Source organism: Sturnira hondurensis, unplaced genomic scaffold (genome assembly GCF_014824575.4).
Source record: "Sturnira hondurensis isolate 20B ecotype Veracruz unplaced genomic scaffold, ASM1482457v3 Scaffold0018805, whole genome shotgun sequence".
Lineage (NCBI taxonomy): Eukaryota > Metazoa > Chordata > Mammalia > Chiroptera > Phyllostomidae > Sturnira > Sturnira hondurensis.
In genome coordinates, this window is record NW_028091436.1 from 403,064 (window position 1) to 421,078 (window position 18,015).

The following is an 18,015-nucleotide window of genomic DNA, read 5'->3' on the forward strand; positions in this document are numbered from 1 at the left end:
TTCCTGAATACTAAAAAAAAAAAAAAAGCAACTCACTGATTTAAAAAAAAAAAAAGGCAATGCACCATGACAAGTAGACTGATCTAGATGACCGCAAAGCATGTTGGTTTTGTCAGTCGCCTGAATGCTTACGCCTCTTCGAAACCTCCTCTGCGACTGTAGCAACTTACGTAGATTTTCCAGCACATTCCCAGCTAGTTTGTTGGAGTCCCTGTGCTCCAGGGAGCCCTCATCTTTTGCATCAGCGACTGCAGTTTTGTTGAGAAATATTTTGGAACCTCACCCAGTTTTTCAGATCTCGAAGTAGTTGCCTGGTGTGTGAAATGTGAGAAGAGACCAGAGAGAGAAAGAACATAATGGAACGTAGTCATCTGAAAAAAAAAATACTACGATTTCGAAGCAGACACATTTTTAAAAAGTGGAAGGAAGGAGCGCTAATTAGGTAAGTGGGAAGGGAACAGAGCAGGTGACAGAGTCCAAGGTCTGTCCCCAGGGAGTCCAGCTGCCTGTGAGTCAGGCAATGACACAGTTACTCTTTAGCTCAGAAATGAAGGATGCGGATTTCTGGGTGGGACGCAGGACGTTTTCATAGCTTCCGCCTCCCAGGTGCCCGGGTTGGTCTAACTTCTGGCAAAGTTGATCTTGGGCAGAGAAAGCTTTACTGTGAGTATCTGTCTGTCTGGTTTTGTAGCCATGTTAATGCTGAGTTACAGAGTGGGCAGGTGTTATTATGCCTCAAATAAGGATAACGCTCCCTGATAAAGCACCCAGAGCAAACACTTCTAAGACCATGGTGATTTGTCATCGCCGGAAAAAGAAGATAGCTTTATTGAACAGACCCCCAGTGGAATCCACGGCACGTTCTTTTACAGTGGCCTTCCCTGGGAGTCAACGCGCTTAGGGAGCCACGTAGAAATACGGTTCCCCCTTTTTGCTGCGGTGCGCTGGGGGTGGTCACCCAGAAAGTGTTCGAGGGGGACCTTCTGGGATGGAAATGCGGAATTACGGTCTTCAGGGCTCTGAAGGAAATGCCTGTGGACAGTCCCCTTGTTACAAAAGATAACTAGAGACACCTAATTTTTGCGTGGAGTTTGGCTCCCGAATCGTCAGCTCTGTGGGAGACAAAGCTAGCCTTACTGCAGAGAGCTGGTGGGCTCCAGGCAATCCAGTGCCTCTCACGTGTCGTGCTCGGCAGACCCCGGGGTTACACAGCGGGATGCTGGGGCTCCGTCCCGGCTGAAGACATGGCGTCGCATTTTCTCCGAGACCACGCGTTTGTGCAAACTCTGCCTCGGCCTTTTGGCTGTGTTTTATATTTTTAGTCATTGAGAGCCAACTCTGAGTATTCGAAGAAATAAAAACCCTCTAATGTAAAACCGTAGCTCTTTGCTTGAGAGCCAGCATCAAAAATAGGAAGTTTAAAAAAAAAAACCCTGTTGGTGTTACTGATCCCGAAACATTTTTATCGTACCTATTCTGCCCCTACCATTTTGTTTTTCAGAACAATATCACCCTCGACCTTATTTTTAAAACAAATTATAATTCTAAGGCACTGCATTCTTTTGATTGCCCTCCGGGGACATTTCCATTTCGTTTCGCCTACTTGCGTAGCAAAAACCAAACTTCAGAACTGTGCGTGGCACCCGAGGAGGTGTCTGCGCCTGATGTGAGGAGCAAGATAACCACAGTCAAACTTCTTCCTAGCTGTGTTTAAAATAGACATTTTCATCCAACATCACTCCTTCCAACACTTCTTCGTGAATATTAATATAGCTAACTCATACTTATCATGCGTCCCCAGGACATGTTTTTCTTCCCTGGGAATATTAAGTTTGGCTTCTTTGCACTACATAGTATCTTGTGCTGAAATAACAGACATCGGGCAAGAATAAAGGTCCGGGCATGAGCCATATGTAGGAAGTGCATTTCTGTGCACTTCTGGGTGTGCATTTCTGTGTATTTTTTCCTCCCCTATTAGGATGGTCAGGAACATTTTTTCTTTTGGAACTTTATGTTTACACCTTGCATGATCTTATAAATAAATCTGAAGAGTAACTGGATACTTTTCCTGGTTATTTGAAAATAAAATTTGCTACAAACAAGACATTCCAGTCTCAATTACTTCATATTATGTGTGGACTATATTAATTTTTCTGCACTGTCCCATTGAACCAGAAAATATTAACCTCGAGGGATGTTTAAATGGTTATTTATGACAAATATACAAAGATGAAGAGAGTCTAAGGTCAGGCTGGTTCGTCTTAATTATTCGGCTTTCTTTCCTTTTCCGAAGCAGCGAAAATCACAAAGGACCATCTGCTTTAACCTTGACATTCCGGGGTTTTGACAGCTTGCATCACCTAACGTTCTATTTACTATTCAGTAAACTTTAATTCTGGAGAATACATGCCCTTTATGAAGCGTGACTTTTGAAAAGCACACAGGTATTGCATGAGTTCAGGCCGCCTGGGCTCCTTGAATTCTACGAACAGAGTGCTTGTTCAGGAGAGAAATACAGTGGAAAATTATGCAACGTGTACTATTTGTAGCATTTTACTGGATAGAGCTCCATGCTCTATGGGAATTTTTAAGAGCTATAAAAACCTCCAAAATAGTATGATGTAAAGAATGAAGTGGTGGTGTGTTCCTGTGGTTAAAACTGAGACAGCTTGTCTTATAAACACAGTCTCCAGTTGCTTGATCACCTTAGTGCGGATTGGTCTCCCGAATATTTTAATAACGAAGAGACCTTTGCGTTTCTGTGTCGTTCTTTATCGGTTTCCTTCTTAAGCATCATGAGTCCGTGTGTGTGTGTGTGTGTGTGTGTGTTGTATACTTTCTTCCTGGGGAACAAACACCCATGAAAAACTGTATGTATTAACAAAGAAGGCTCATCACTGGTAAACCAGTGTTTAACTAGAAGGCAAAACGGTGGCCGTGTCCCCCCAGTGGGAGCCACAGTAACAGGCCTGCCTTTTGGGGCCTGGCCTGGGGCTCCCCTCCCAGGAGTGTCCCTGCAAGGCCCGAGTTTTCCCAGGGTCTATCGTCACGGGGCTCAGCCGGGACTGCGCTTTTTACCGCAATCAGGCTACCGGTGGGGGGGGGGACTTCTCCTCCAACGAAACTGGACTCGTGCTTATTTTTCAACAGAGCACCACCCCCACGGCCGAAAGGGCACATTTTGTTGGAATGAACAGTTGCATTTACTTGTATTGAAGGAGGCACATGAGAAAAGAAGGTTCTCTTATAGTCGGGAGAGGTCGTGTGGGTTTGTGAAGGCTGCCGGACACCGCCGAGTTCACTAGTGACTGCGAGGTATAAACGTACTCCCCACCCCCCACATATGCCCCGAGGGATTCGGGGTACACACATTAGATAGCAGCGCCCCACTCCGAGGTTCCCCAAGAGAAACATTTCCCCATGTCTGCGACTTCCGTGGCCTGAACACCTAAGGATCAGGGGCTGGACTGTGCGACACTGGGCATCAGCGCTGGTTTTCCTGGGCTCCTAGAACACCTTGGGCAGGAGCCTGTCACCAACAACAGCCAGCACCCGGGACTTCGTTTCTGTTTTCGTTTCCCCCCTTCGCTGTGGCTGAACTCACGGCTTCACGCTGTGTGCAGGTAAGAGCAGTGCCGGGCTGTCTGGTTCAGATGGTTCAAACCCCGCCCCCCACGTCCCCTTTTATTTTTTGCAAGGGAAACAGAAAGCACCCAGGCAAACGTGTCCCATTTCTAGTTCAAGGAAAGTCGTGGGCCTTCCTCAAGAGTTTCAGTTTAGTCTCTCCAGATTCACATTTCTTTTTGAAACAATGGCATCGCAGCCATATGGCCAACTGCTAATCTCTCTTCTTCATTTCCGCTGAGTGGGGACGGCAACTGGCAGTCCACTGAGAAAGGGGGCGATTGTTGCGAGACACCCACGGTTATCGCTCCGCGGAATTTTCCATGAACGTCCCCAGCGGCTGCTTGGCTCACCCGCCGCTCTCCCCGGTCCTCCAGAGCTCCCCTCCTTCTCAGCGCGATGCCCGTCCCTGGGGGACACCGCTTTCTGAGGGTGCCACGCTTCCTTACCCCGAGGGAGGCGTGTTCCTTCCCTGTCTTTGTGCACAGGTGCTCTGGCTCTTCTGCGAGGTCTGGCCCTGAGATTGCTCGCCTGTCCCGAAGACACCGTCCCCCAGCGGTTTGAGGCTGGAACTGCATCTCCTGCGGCTGCAACCTCCCAGCCCAAGGTGGGCCCTGTCCCAGGGGGGCTGCTGGGATCCGGACGTCGTGTCTTACTCTTTCTCCGAGGTTCAGCTTCTCCTCTGAGGCTCCACCTGCCTGTTCTGGGAGGTGAGGGGCAGCGGAGGTGGAGTCAGACTCGTTTTTCTCTTTAGCGAGCTTTCTGTCTGGATTTTTTTCATTCCTGCTGATGACATTGCTTCCCCCCCCCCCCTCCGCCCCTTCACTCGGATGAGAGTCGCCCGTCTCTTTCTCCACCGCCTGCTCCTTTAAAAACCATTTGGTGTCACCAGCACCAAACCCTGTGGGGCCTTTCCTTGTTCTGTGGCTTTGACAGGCCCCTTAGACCCAGGGCTGGGCCAGGCCCGCCCCCACTGTCCTCACCTGAACTGTGGGAGGTGTCCTGTGCCAGCAGGAAGGAGGCTGAGGTGGTTCAGACTCTGGCTTGCTTTCCTCATCCCCACGCCCTGACCCCCCCATGGGAGTGCACCCAATGGCCAGAAATCTTAAAAAGACTATATTTAATTATATGAAGTGGTGTTCTCGCTAATGTTGCATCACATGACCTGGGAGATGGTGACCCTTCGCTGTAGGGGCTGCAAACCAGCCTTCTCGTCACTGACCTGCCGCAGCCGGAGGGGGCTTTCTCGGGTCACGTCCGACTGGAACGGAACACACAGGCGCTCCTGGACGTCCACTGCATTTAAGGCTACGCTGTACTCGGTCATTCAGGCCTGCGATTGCGTGGGTGGCCGGGAGCCACGCGGCCCAGCTCCGTGACCGAGCCCCGTACCGCATATCAGCAACCCGGAAAGGCTCGAAATTCAGAGCTGAATGTGTGGTTTCTACTGGGCGCGGGCTGATTCCACATGAGTCAGGCTGAAAAATCGTGCGTCAAACCGTCACAAGTCGAACCATGGTTAAGTCGAACCATGTGCATCATTCATTCCCCTTATTAATTTTTAATTAACGAATAATCTGAAAATTTTAAGTATTCATTTTTTATTAAGGCATGCAACACACAGTAGGAGAAAATAAGGGTGTTGTTGGAAATGCAAAGATAAAATCTACTCGAGGCAAGTTTGGGTTTCAGGGGCGAGCCCCTTGGGCTGTGCCCAGGTCCTTAGAACAGTTTAGGGGAGCCCCAGAGTCCCGAGCGCATATCACAAGTGTGGGAAGGAGCAAAGGATCCTGGGAAGACCCACCTGAGTCGTTCCTCCACGTCTGCTGCGAGGGTGCTCTCAATGAATGCCTTCAACCACAGCTGTTTTCCGGGACCGTTAACGGATTCCCATCGTAGATAGCGATTAAAGGTTAAGTTCTGCAGACAATCCAGGTTGTTCGTAATGTGACTTCTCGGACTCTTCTAGTTTCGTTTTCACTTTTCCCCCAGCACCAACCACGCCACATTTTCTTCTTTTTGCACGCAGTGCCTTCTCCAATTTTCATATGTTTCCAACACTTACCCGCCTAAATCTCACAAATTCTCTTTTCTTCATTAATAATTACAAACATACTAATAGAGAAATCTCCTACAATCCCCACATCATCATATAGCATCTATATACATTTTTTAAGTTTCTTTCTAGTCCTATTATTTTCATACACTTATAATAATTTCGTTAGAACTCATAGTGTGGTATCTGGGGTATATCAGACACTCAATAAATGGTAATTAATTTAAATCTCCAAAGTATTTCTTCTTTTTTAAAAATGATTTTATGTATTTTCAGAGAGAGGGAGAGGGAGGGAGAAAAAGAGGGAGAAAAACATCAGTATGTGGTTGCCTCTTGCATGCCCCCTACTGGAGACCTGTCCCGCAACCCAGGCATGTGCCCTGACTGGGAATCAAACCAGCGACCCTTTGGTTCACAGGCCAGTGCTCAATCCACTGAGCCCCACCAGCCAAGGCTGAAAAATATTTCTTTAAGTTATTCTAATTGTATCCCCATGAAAACTGTCTTCATTAGCACTTGTGATAACTGATGTCTTCTTTTCTGACTCCTGCATTATGTCCCAAAACTTCAGATGAGTAATATTAGGCCTTATTATAAACACAATACAACTAATTATTTTCTACATCGCCCTCAAATCTCACACCTTTCTTAGGAAAAGGGGTCCCACTACCATTGTCTTTCTAAAGGTGCTAAGAAAATAGTGAATTTTCAGTGAGCATGTAAAAATTTGACATGGAAAGCAGTAACTGTCTCATAGGCAAGTGGCCAGGATAGACTGACCTGAAGTCCTGGGGAAACCGAAGCTCTCCCTGTCAAGAGTCCTGTTGGCTGTTGTCACTCTGCACGATGTTCGGGGGGACAGTTAGAGATGCACCAGCATGTTCAAGTCTGACACGTCCCCCTCTGAGACCGCAATAGCTCCTGCAGTTAAGTGCTCTGGACTGCACACCGTGTCACACGGCAGGTAATGTACCCGCCTCTCCATGTCTCAGAGGGGAGACACACCACGTCTCCCGTCATCACGACCCGTTTGTGACATGGAGCAGGTCCCCGGGACCGGTCCCGGGGCCCTACAAGGAAGGGCAGGCTCTCCTCGCCCTGAATCTTCTGGTTCCTTTTCTGTCATGGTTCTGTCCACTCAGGTTGGGTGGGGGGCATGTCTGGAAGGAGTGAAAAACTCCGAGGAGCTCTGGTCACTAGTGGTGACGACACGATGACCACTAGGAGTCATGATGGCTTACACGCCGGACAGGGGCATTTTGCTATGAAACCGGGGCTTGCCCATCCCTTGGGTCTGAGTCTTGGCTTGAGTCAGCCAAGGCACGACCCTGAGCAGACTTCCGGTGCAATACGCGTCACTATTTCTCCACCTGCTGGCACCAAGTCTGCCTGGCTCCGCAGCATCACCCTATCAGTACTCAGACTCCGGGCGAAAACGCATTTTGCACACCGAAGAGACTTTGGCCCCGGACTTGGTGGGGTCCACAGGGCAGCTGTGGTGGATTCGTGTTTTGCCTGAAGCTGCATCGCTGTGGCTGAGGGGTTCTGTGCTCCAGGAAGGCGCCAAGCCATTCTCTCCCTGAGAGGCCAGGGCTCACGCGCTTTTATATGTCCCGTGATTTCCCAAGCGTGGCTGCTGGGTTTCCTGTTCTCCACCCTGGAAAACAGGGTCTCACTCCCTGCACCACATCTGTGCTAATCGTCCTTATTAAGCGTGAACTTTTTGAGATGAACGGTGACCGGCAATTGGCCGTCTTTACATTAATAAAATAAATATGACCTTCAGGTAAATACTCGTCAGTGTTGCCAGCAGGGAGGGAGAATGTGTGTTGAACCAAAGGCTCGAACGAGTCCCCAGGTGACTGGCTGCTGGGTTGCCGCTCTTCCCAGCCCTGTCCATTCTGCCCCACGTGACTTGAGCGTTTAGGTCCCGATTCAGGCTCAGGGTGGGAGAGTCCCTGTACGCATATAGCCACGTGGATGGATAACTGACTTGAACAGTCCATCCCCGAGAGTACTAATTAATGAGCTCATATACCCCGCGGAAGGAGCCCAGGGGCTCATCCAAGGACTCAATCCCTTTCAACATTTTTATTTCTGAATCAGTCCGAGGGTAGAGTTGTCAAGCTGATCGTACTTGCAGATGGCACGGAGCTGGGAGGGACGGAGGCCGCCGAGGATGGGACGGTCAGAACAGACACGATACAGAGAGGCTGGAATGCCAACCTGAACTCAGGGGATACAATTTAGTGAGAAGAAGATACAAAAGCTGCCTGTGAGCCCTACAGCCCACCCGCACAGCCAGAAGCTGTGGAAGCCCGGAGCCCCCTCTGCTGGGTCCACCCCTCAGGGACATTACGTTTCAGGCCACCACGACCGTCTGGAAGCTGTGACTCCACATCTCATTTTTTTCCTAAACGTCTGATCAGTATCTCCTACTGTCACCACCGGTCCCACTTGGTTAGATCATCCATTCTTGTCATGGCTGCCCATGCACCACAGTGTGCACTTATCAGAGTGACGTGACCTGGCTGCTGTCTCACTGTGGGCAGCGTCACTGGGGCCAGCACGGGGCCATGCGCAACACCGGTCCACGCCAGAGGCTCCTGCTGGCCGGTCCTGTCCAAGTCCTCCACACTTACAGAATGTCCCCGGGTTCACCTATCCCGTCACATGTATTTATACCTTTGCCTTGCAGGATTAATCCACAAAAAATGCCATCGTGGACCGAATGTCTCCACAGACATCCGGACGGGACCAAATGGCCTGCGAGGGTCCGTTTGTGGAAGTTCCAGATGCATTTTCAGGTGACTCCTGACCTGTGGAGCCCCCCATCCTTCTCTCTCTGATTACTTTCTCAAAAATGGTGTCAGGGCCATGTCCCCATCTGTCCCTCGCTCAGACCGACGATACACATCGTCACCCAGTTGAGACGTGGGGAGGCGGTTTCAAGGCCACTGGAGTGCAGGCAGGATGGGGAGGGACGCGGTGGCTTCATGGATGCCATCGGCGTGACGCAGGCCCTTTCATATCCCGTCATCCTTGGTAATGAGACCCTGGAGCCCTCCGCAGGGTCGGCCCGGATGTTCGAGCCAAGCCCCCTGCAGCTTGGCCTCCTCGGAGGGAACAGGAGAGGAGGGAAGAGGAGAGGTGACAGGCGGAGTCCTGAGCAAACGCTGGAAGCGTTCGAAGGGGCTGCCTTTGAGGGCGGCCGGAGGCGGGAGCTTTCTCTGCCACACAGTCACGTGTATACGGCCGGCCGTGGCTACTTCCCTGCAGGAATTTTCTAGGAACGCAGGTAACAATATGTACGAGACGGAATTCTTTCATGCCTCCTCACTCACTCACTCACTCACCCATTCATTCATCTCTACACTTCCGCAGGTGCAGTAAGCTCTCTGCCTCTTCCTCCCATTTGAAGGAGAAGAATTCAACGGGCTTCCTCGTGTGTTTTTCCGCGGCACAGCCGGCTGTGCCGGGCACGTTCACACAATAGCTCAGCAGGACGTCGTGACCCCTTCGCCGGGGAGGATCCCCTGCTGAGCCGAGCATGCCCCTGGTGGAATTGGTCTCTCATCGTTGCCCACAGCTCTGCAGACCTGCCCGCTCTGACTGAGCCTCGAACACCAACCACCTCCTGCAGGAGGCCTCCCAGGTACACACCCGCTCCACATAAACAGGGGACCCTGCTTATTTCGTAAGAAATGGGGTCCGTGGAAGGGAACGGAGTCGACTGCGGCTGAAAGGTGCTGACCTGCCCACACCCACGGTCCGCCTCCCTCTCCTGTGGCAGCGAAGGGGGCTTACCCCCCTGGCTAAAACCCCGCCCTCTGGGGACCCCCAGTCCCTAAGGTTGTCAGGAGCTGACACAACCATCCATTAATCTGGTCTCTTCTCCGGCAGCGGACCTCCTGATTGTTTTTTTCATTTTAAGGAACGGTACCATCGTTCACCCCAGAGGCAACCACTAAACCTGGAGTCGTTCTTGACGCTTAATTTTCCTTATCTTTAATACAAATCCATCGTTATATCCTGTCAGTTTTTCCCTCCAAAATATTTTCCAAGCCCACCTCCCCCCCAGCTGCTTCTGGGACAATGGAGCGACGTTTTCACTGGTCCTGCCGCTTCAATTCAGCCTCGTTCCCGGGCGAGCTGTCCCAAATAATTTTCATCGCGTTGCCATGCCAACCCCGCCCTGCCCCTCCCTGCTTTAAGCCCTCCTCATATCACGTCCCAACGTTTTAGAAAACAAGACCACGGTTTTTAACGTGGGAAGGAAGAGCCGGGTGTCCTCGGGCCCCTCCGGACTCCCAGTGCCCAAGACGCACGGGCCGCCTGCTCTCCCCTCGCAGGCCTTTGCACACGCCGCTTCCTGAGCCCGGCACGTGGTTCAGGCCCGCGCACCGCTTCTCAACACACAGTCAGCCCCGGTTTCCCGCTGAAGCGACACTGTCTCAGACGCGCCCCTTAGACAAGATCCCTTCTCCACTCTGGCATCTCATGGCACCTTTTTTAGACCCCTTCTGACAGCTGCCATTTTATATTTATCGGTCAGATCACTTAATTAACGCCTGTCTCCCGGTCTCCGCTCCACACCTGGGAGGGCGGAGCCTGCTCGGCTCCTGCCCTGGATCCGAGCACAATGCCAGGCGGTCGGGAGGCACCTGATAAATATTTATTGACTAAATAGCGTGCCGTCCCGGGCATTGCCTTAGGTGCCCCGGGGCACTGGTTCTTGAACTTCAGCCTGTGGATAACCCGAAGGCTTGTTCAGGCACAGAGCGAGGGGCTTCCAGAATCTCTCCTATTTTTCAGTAGGTCTCGGGGTCACGCAAGAATTTACATTTCTAACAAGTTCCAAGGTAGTGCTGAGGTTGCAGGTCCAGGGACCGCGGCCAGAGGAGCGGTGCTTGGGGGAATCCATTACTTGGCTGTGACTCGATCAATGTTGTCAGGAAATTCACAATTTCATTCGGGTGCAAGTGCAGATAAGGGAAATTTGAGTTAAAAGAATGCAATATTTAAAAATCCTCGAAGCCAGAGACAGAAAAATATGCCATGATCTTCTCTGCGACAGGGGTGTGTGACTGATTACTTTGTCAGTTTTATGGAAAGCAGTTGCTGTTGGGGTTTATGAAAAAGAAATATCACTTAATTTTTTAAAAGATTTATTTATTTATCTTTAGAGGGGAAAGGAAGGAGAGAAGGAGAGAAGTATCACTGTATGGTTGCCCTCATGAGTCCCCTGCTGGGAACTGGCCTGCAACCCAGGCATGTGCCCTGACTGGGAATCGAACCTCGATCATGTGGTTCGCAGGCCTGCGCTTAATCCACTGAGCTACACCAGCCAGGGCAGAAATATCACTTTAGACTGAAAGGATTATAAAAGTGGTTCATGGGATTTAAGGTGAGTCTTAAAGAAAATTTGGGAAGGACTGAGGGTCGAACTTCCATTGCACATGACAAATACAGGTGGGAGGGGCTTCGAGAACCACGGTGCCAAGGAGAGCAAGCAAACCACGTGACTGGAGGTACAAGGACACACTCACTTCTTTTCCTTTTTTATCTATTGACGTTTAGAGAGAGAGGAGGGAGAGAGAGAGAGAGACATGGCTTGCTTTTCTACCTGTCTGCTCGTTCACGGATCCATTCTTGCCTGTAACCTCAGGCTATCAGAGGATGTTCTAGCCCTCTGCACTCCTCAGCCAGGGCCAAGGGCATGCTAATTTTGCCGAAGCCCGGCACTCAGGGAAAGGAAGAATGAGAATTAGGCAGGTAATGGTGAGAAGAGGGGAAGGCTTGGGGCAACAGGGGCCGCCGCACAAGAAAAGCCAGGTGGGCTAGTGACGTTGTTGTGAGGAGGACAGGCTGTGTGTTTGCTGGTGGGACAGAGGGCACAGAAGGGATGAGAGAGGGCAGGTGTGGAGCTGATGGCCCCCGAGGCGGAGCGGGCCGCTCCCAGGGGTGGTAGATGGTGGAAATCTCCCCCTGCACCCCCGATTCCTTCCATTTTCTCAGTGCAAAGCCTGGGGAGTATATCCACTGAGAGAGCATAGAGAGGAGGGTGTGTAGCAGGTTTGATGAAAAGAAACTAGGAAACCGCCGTCCAGGAAAGGGACGGAGCATGGGCAGGGCGTGACGACAGAACGGCCGGCTGGAAGGGCCCCTGTGAGGTTCTGGCCGTGAGTTTGCACAGAGGCCGGCCTGTCTGCAGCCACTATCCGCAGAGCAGGTGCCCGAGGAGGTTAGGCCGGGAGCTGGGGCTGGGCCAGAAGGACAGGCCCTGGAGGGGGTCCTGCCACCTGACCGGACTGTTACCGGACGAGCGTGGGGACGTGCTGCTGCTGAGGGAGCTAAAAAGGTGGCAGGATCAACAGGTGGAGGGTCCCCAGGCTGGCAAAGGGTCGCCGCAGCCCTGGGAGCTGACGACGAGAGCCGGATGCAGAGGAGGCGGAGGTACAGGGCGCGAGCCTCACCGTGAGCTTGCCCCCGAATCACGTCCCCCCGAATCACGCCCCCACCCCCGGTCCTCACGGTATCATTGACAGGAAGGCACTGGACGAAGGGGTAAAATCCACTCCTGAGTGTGGGTGTTACATCGCGTCGAAGAGTGCCCCATGGCTCTGACTCCGACGTGTGACTGTCGCCAGAGACAGAGGCAGGAGAGTGGAAGTGGGGGTGTATTCCTGGGAGCTGCTGATGAAACGCCAGAGGCCCGGGGCGCCTGGAAGAGGGGCTGGTCCCCGTTAGACCCTCCTTAGCAGCTTGGAGAAGAAAATGCCACTCCCGAGCTGAGTCAGTGGTCTGCTCTCGAACCCTGACGGGGGCAGTTTTTGTGAAACGCCTGTATTGAATTTAGAGCCTGCATGCTTTTTTTCCCTTCGGGGAAAGAGAGAGGATGGCAGGTCAGGGTGATCTGCTTGATAGCCTTAAACGTGGGCAATTTCCAGCTCAAGTCTGCTGCAAGGTGGCCCCTGGCCGAGAGGCGACAGAGACCTGTCATGGTTAGAGACCCACCAGAAGATTTCTCACAGTGCGCTGACGTGGACTGTCTCACTGCTGCGCTTTAAAGAAAGACGCCTGCATGACCTTCGCGTGCGTTTGCAACAAAAGCAGGAAATCTCAGAAAAACCGTGAGCTCCACCTCTAATAACAAAGGTGAGTTTCAAATCCTCCAAACTCCACCATGGGTGCACTTAAATACACAAGTCTGTAATCTGTGCGGCGAGGGGCGGCTCTCTCTGCCGAGCCTCTGCGTGGGCTTGAGTTGCCCACGGAACTTTCTGGTCATTGCCCTGGGGCCGAGTCCCTGGCCCAGGTTTTGTGGGGGCTTGTTACACGGTGACCAGCTGACTCAGGTGCTCTCCAGGGGAAGTCTGCTTTGGGGAGAAACTCGAGGACTGTTAAGCCCTTATTAGGATTTCTGTGCCTTGGGCTTTTTGGCAGGTCAGTGTGCAGAATCATTAAAAAACACGGGGAGTCAGATAGAAGGTCTTTTCTTTTTTCTTTCTTTTTTTCGAGGCTGGGAACAAGCACGCCGGGTCGACTAACCAGAAATCAAAGCACAGGGGAAACCGCGGCTCCTCACCGCGGCGCACTCGCCGCCGGCTGTTGTTGGGGTCCGTCGGTTGTGCGCTTCTGGTTCTGATTAAAGGTAAGTCGATTTGAAAAGAAAATGCTTTTTAATAAAGAGGGCCCAAAGCCCCCAAAGCCCCCAACACCAGAGAGAAGGGAGAACAAAGATGGATTATTTCAAAGTTGCCTCACTTACTGGTGCAAGAGACACTTTCAGAGATTCTAACTGACAAGTGTGAGAAAGGAGAGGTTCACCATGGTGGGGGGGGGCGGTTGTGGGTTCGGGGGAGGCCGCAGGAAAGGGTCAGAGGTCTCGGACAGGAAGGTGGAGGGAGCTCTTGTGGAACAAGCGGCAGGACTCAAGCCTGAGGGAAGTGGAACCGGGGGAAATCAATGCGGCTGAATCCCAGGGGCGGGAGACAGACGAACGAGATGAACGGATGCTGGGAACTTGGGTGGGGAGAGTAGCTCTCCGCCCCTCCCTCCCGCGCCCCGCATCCGGCCTAGTCTTGTCCTTCGCTTCCTCCTTCTCGCCCCCCTCCTCCGCCCCTCCTCTGCCCTTTCTCCTTCTCTCTCTCTTCCCCACCCTCTCTCTGCCGTCCCTCCCCTCGAAGTTGGGTTGCTGCTGCTCACGTGGGATCTGCACAGCTGCACCCTGACGCCCGTGTGTGTGTGTGTGTGTGTGTGTGTGTGTGTGTGTGTGTGTGAGCTGGAATCATGCACCGGCGTGGGGGGCTGACCGACCTCTCTCGAGGATCTGAACTCCCAGAGACAGAGGGGCTCGGGGGAACCACCAGGGTTCACACTGACAGGCAGGGTCCTGTGGAACAACCCCTGGCCCAAACCTGTCCCCGGAGTCGGGTGGCCAACCGCAGTTCTCTGGGAAGCCCTTGGCGGTGACGTGGGCAGCGGCCCAGGAGGGACCCAGATGGGAAAGGAGTCCCATCGGCTGATTTCCACGGGGCCTGGGCCACTGTGCAGTTTGCACAGAGGTTGGACACAGAGGTGAGCAGCCCCTCTTCTGAGACTTGGGAGGATTTGGGGACTGTCCCTTGCCCTGGTTAATCGCTGGTTCAGCCTGGTTCCTCTGGCCAGGACGTCCCTGCTCGGCCCCACCCCGGAGCCTTTCGGGTGGCGGGATGGGAATGCCGGAGCTCCCCGCTCACACGCAGCCGGCTGCCTCCTGGGCCCCTCTCCCCTTACCTCGAGCGCATTTGCGCTCATATAATAAGTGGGTGTTTGACTACAACGATTTCATTCTGTTTCAAAACATTGGAGGAAATTGCGGCAGACAAGATCTGTGATACAGCTGATCACATTTCGTAGCATATTTAGGGATTATGGAACGTGTTCTGTTATGTATTTCTATGCCAGGAACATGATCCATGAAAAGAAAACCTGCATTTTTAGGGAAGATTTCTGACTTTCCTAAGTAACCTGGGAGCTCTTTCCTGAGCCGCTGGCAGGAGACTCGTGTCGATTTGGACCTGTCTGGTGACAACTCTGTGCAACCGGGGAGTCTGCCGAGAGTTACACATTGCGGGGGCGGGAGGAAGGGGTGCGCCCTACTCCACAGGTCCTTGTTTTAGAGAGGAACACGGAGGGGGGGGGGATGTCTCGCTCTTGTCCTCAAAGAGCACATGCATTCATTTAGTTCATTTTGGAAATAAAATGTAGAGCTCATTTTTCTTCCCCAAGTCACCCCTCCTTTTGCTTCCTCTATTTATCCTGCCAAGAAGCTTTCAGCAACAACACGGCCCATGTGTTGACACACCACCCTCCACCCAGCAGTAAACAGCGAGATCCTCCGCCAGTCTCCGATTTAAAGCACTCGGAAGGCACGCGGCTGGTGTTGGGCGATGTTCCTGGGATCGTGTTTTGAAAACAGAGTGCTAGACTCCCCCTTCTCTGAAGCAACTGGAAGGCATCTCTGGAGGGGTGGGGGGGGGGGTTGTCAGGAGTTTTCCGCTGAGGAACAGACCGCAGAGACGGAGGAGAGCTGTTATGTCATTAACTGAGTTTTAGGACATGTGTAGACTAATGGGCCAAGGTGGGCACACCTATCCAGGCGTGGTTGACGTACTCTCTCCCACTGTTGGCCCGTGAACGACAGTGGGTCATACTTTATAGGGAAAAATGGCTGTGACTACGCAGGCGGATGTTCGGTGGCATCAGAGTCTAGGACGGCACTGGGGGTGTCCGTTTCTGCTCAGTGAACATTTGGTCATGGGCTTTAGCAGGATACCTGATACAATTTTGGGATTCTTCCCGTGCTGTGTGTGAGGAGGACAGTGGCGTCTAATGGTGGATCTCTTCGGGAGCGGACACCATGACACGGAGTCCCTTGTGCGTGACTCTGGTGGTTGCTGTTAAAGACATACAGCCGGAGGAGAGGTGTCGTGGGGGCGGGTGGGCTGGCCAGCGAGAAGGCTCTCGCAGGGAGAACGGTCATGGAGGAGGAGGTGGGCACGCCACGCAGGAAACGAGGAGTGATGAGCCAGGTGAGTCCTAAAGCCAGCGTGGGACTCAGGCCGGGGACAGGGAGTGGGCATGTCCTATCAGGCAGGGTCCTAGAGATGAGAAGACACAGGGCATGTTACAGGAGCCCTTGAGGGAGGCGGCTGGAGGGGCAGGGAGAGGGTTCTGGGGAGTGGCCGGAAAACGAGGCTAAGAGGTCACCCGGGGGCCCCGTTTTGAAGGGCCTCTGTGCACGGAGTTTCGCTGTTGCAGGCAGCAGAGAGCCATGGCGGTTCGGAAGCGCTGTGGGCACAGGGCGTGCTGGGAGGCGGAGGAGGAGGACAGTGGGTGAGGGCGACCGTTCTTGCCCAGAGTCCCTAATGAGTGCCCTGCGACCTCCGCACCTACGTGTCCCCCAGCTCCCACCCTCAGGTCCCCCAGTCCCTGCAGATTTGAGCAGCACCCTCTGCTCAAATCTGCGCACATCTGGGCACATCTGCGCAGTCATACTGGGCCTCACGCTAAGAACAGCCCCACTACTGCTTCCTTGCTCCACTGTCCCCAACTTGACGTCCTTGATACTTTCTGAGAAAGGGACCTGAGTTTCCACAGCGCCCTGGTGTCGCATGCTCTTTCGGACCAACAGTGCTTTGGCCTCTCAGATAAAGAAGGCAGAACCAGCAGGCATGGAGGCCGGGAGAGGCAGCCAGCCTGCGTAACTGGTGCCGTCCTCAGGAACCCACCTGAGGCGCCAGAGCAGTCCGGATCCATGATGGCCGGGTCTGGAGGCAGAGGTGTAGGAACACGGCTTTTTGGTAGAGTTGATACTTGAAGTCAAGACGCTGGTGACAACATGGCTCCTGATGCTCTATTTCGGGACAGATTCCAAGGCAGCGCCTGGGGCTGGCCTGAGGACATCCCTGCCTGCTGGTACCTCGTTAGCTCACAATCTCGGGTTGGGCAAGCTCTGCGTGGCCCGCCTCCTCCCTGCCCTCTGGCCCGGTCTCACCCACTCACCCGGTGCTTGGTTCCAGTGTCTGCAGCCCCCCGCCACCCCCTATGGCACTGTGGCAGGCGTGACAAGGACATTAGTGGAACACACAGGAGTGGGCTACAGACCCACACTGACAGGTGGGATTTCTTCTCACTACAGTCGGATGCCTGGGAGTGCCTTAGTCGGGCAATGCGACTTTTTCTTTCTAACCAGGGACCCCAGTTTTGGACCTCATCCAGCTGGAGTGCAACCGACCTTAGATCAGCAACGCTCAGTGGGAATCTAAGTTAATTAATTAAATGGACTTAGACAAATGTAAACATAAATTACAGTTGATCATTGAACAACATAGTGGTTAGGGGCCCCTTCCCACGCAATTGAAAATCCATGTGTAACTTTCTCGAGTCCCCCAGGACTTAGCTCAACCCCCAAATCCACTGACGCAGCCGTGCCCTACACTAAAAAGGGCGGACCCGTGCGCATTGTCAACCTCCGGGCACATGGACTCCCCACCGTAGATGGAAAACAGGTATTTACTGGAAAAAAAAAATTCACGTATAAGTGGACACAGTTCAAACCTGTCTTGTTCAGGCGTCGACTGTCATTTAATTTCTCCTTATTGGAATAAGACTTCGGTGGAATTACACCTAGGAGACGGGAAACCACTGTAATATCTGGATATTTCTCATGCCCTCGTGCAATTGTTTCTTGTCCCCTTGGGGTGTGGTGTCCCTCATTGGGAGCACGTCCTTCCAGAGAGGTTCGGGCGTGGACACGTGCCTCCTGAACTGGTGCCTGGATTCAGGTCGTGGGGTGATTCCGGGATTGACTTTGCCTTTGCATTTGCGATGGGCAGCCCAGAGCGACGGGCAGTTTCCATGAATGGATCCAGTCACTCAGTCATGTAACCGGTCCGTGCACACCGATATTCCAGCACCGCCTACCCCGCGCCGCTCTGTGCAGGCAGTGGGGGCAGGAAGAAGAGCAGGGTAACCCAGTCGACTGGGGAAGCACCGCACGCAAGCCGGAACCTGGAATACGGTGTGGTTCCTCAGAGCAAGGGCAAGGTCAGTGTAGGACCACTGAACCCGGCACCTAAAGAGGAAACGGGTGGGACTGAGCTGTATTGAAGATGCTCCCCGGAGACGGACATTGTGAACAGCCTGAAATGACTTTTCACGACAGAACCAGCTCACGACTGTCTGCCCCCGGCCCCCGAGCTTCGGAAGGGAAGGTCAGGTTCACAGGCAGAAAGAAAGAGCGTGCTGGTCTTAGCATATTTGACTCTCAGCTCATCATCTTCCTACTG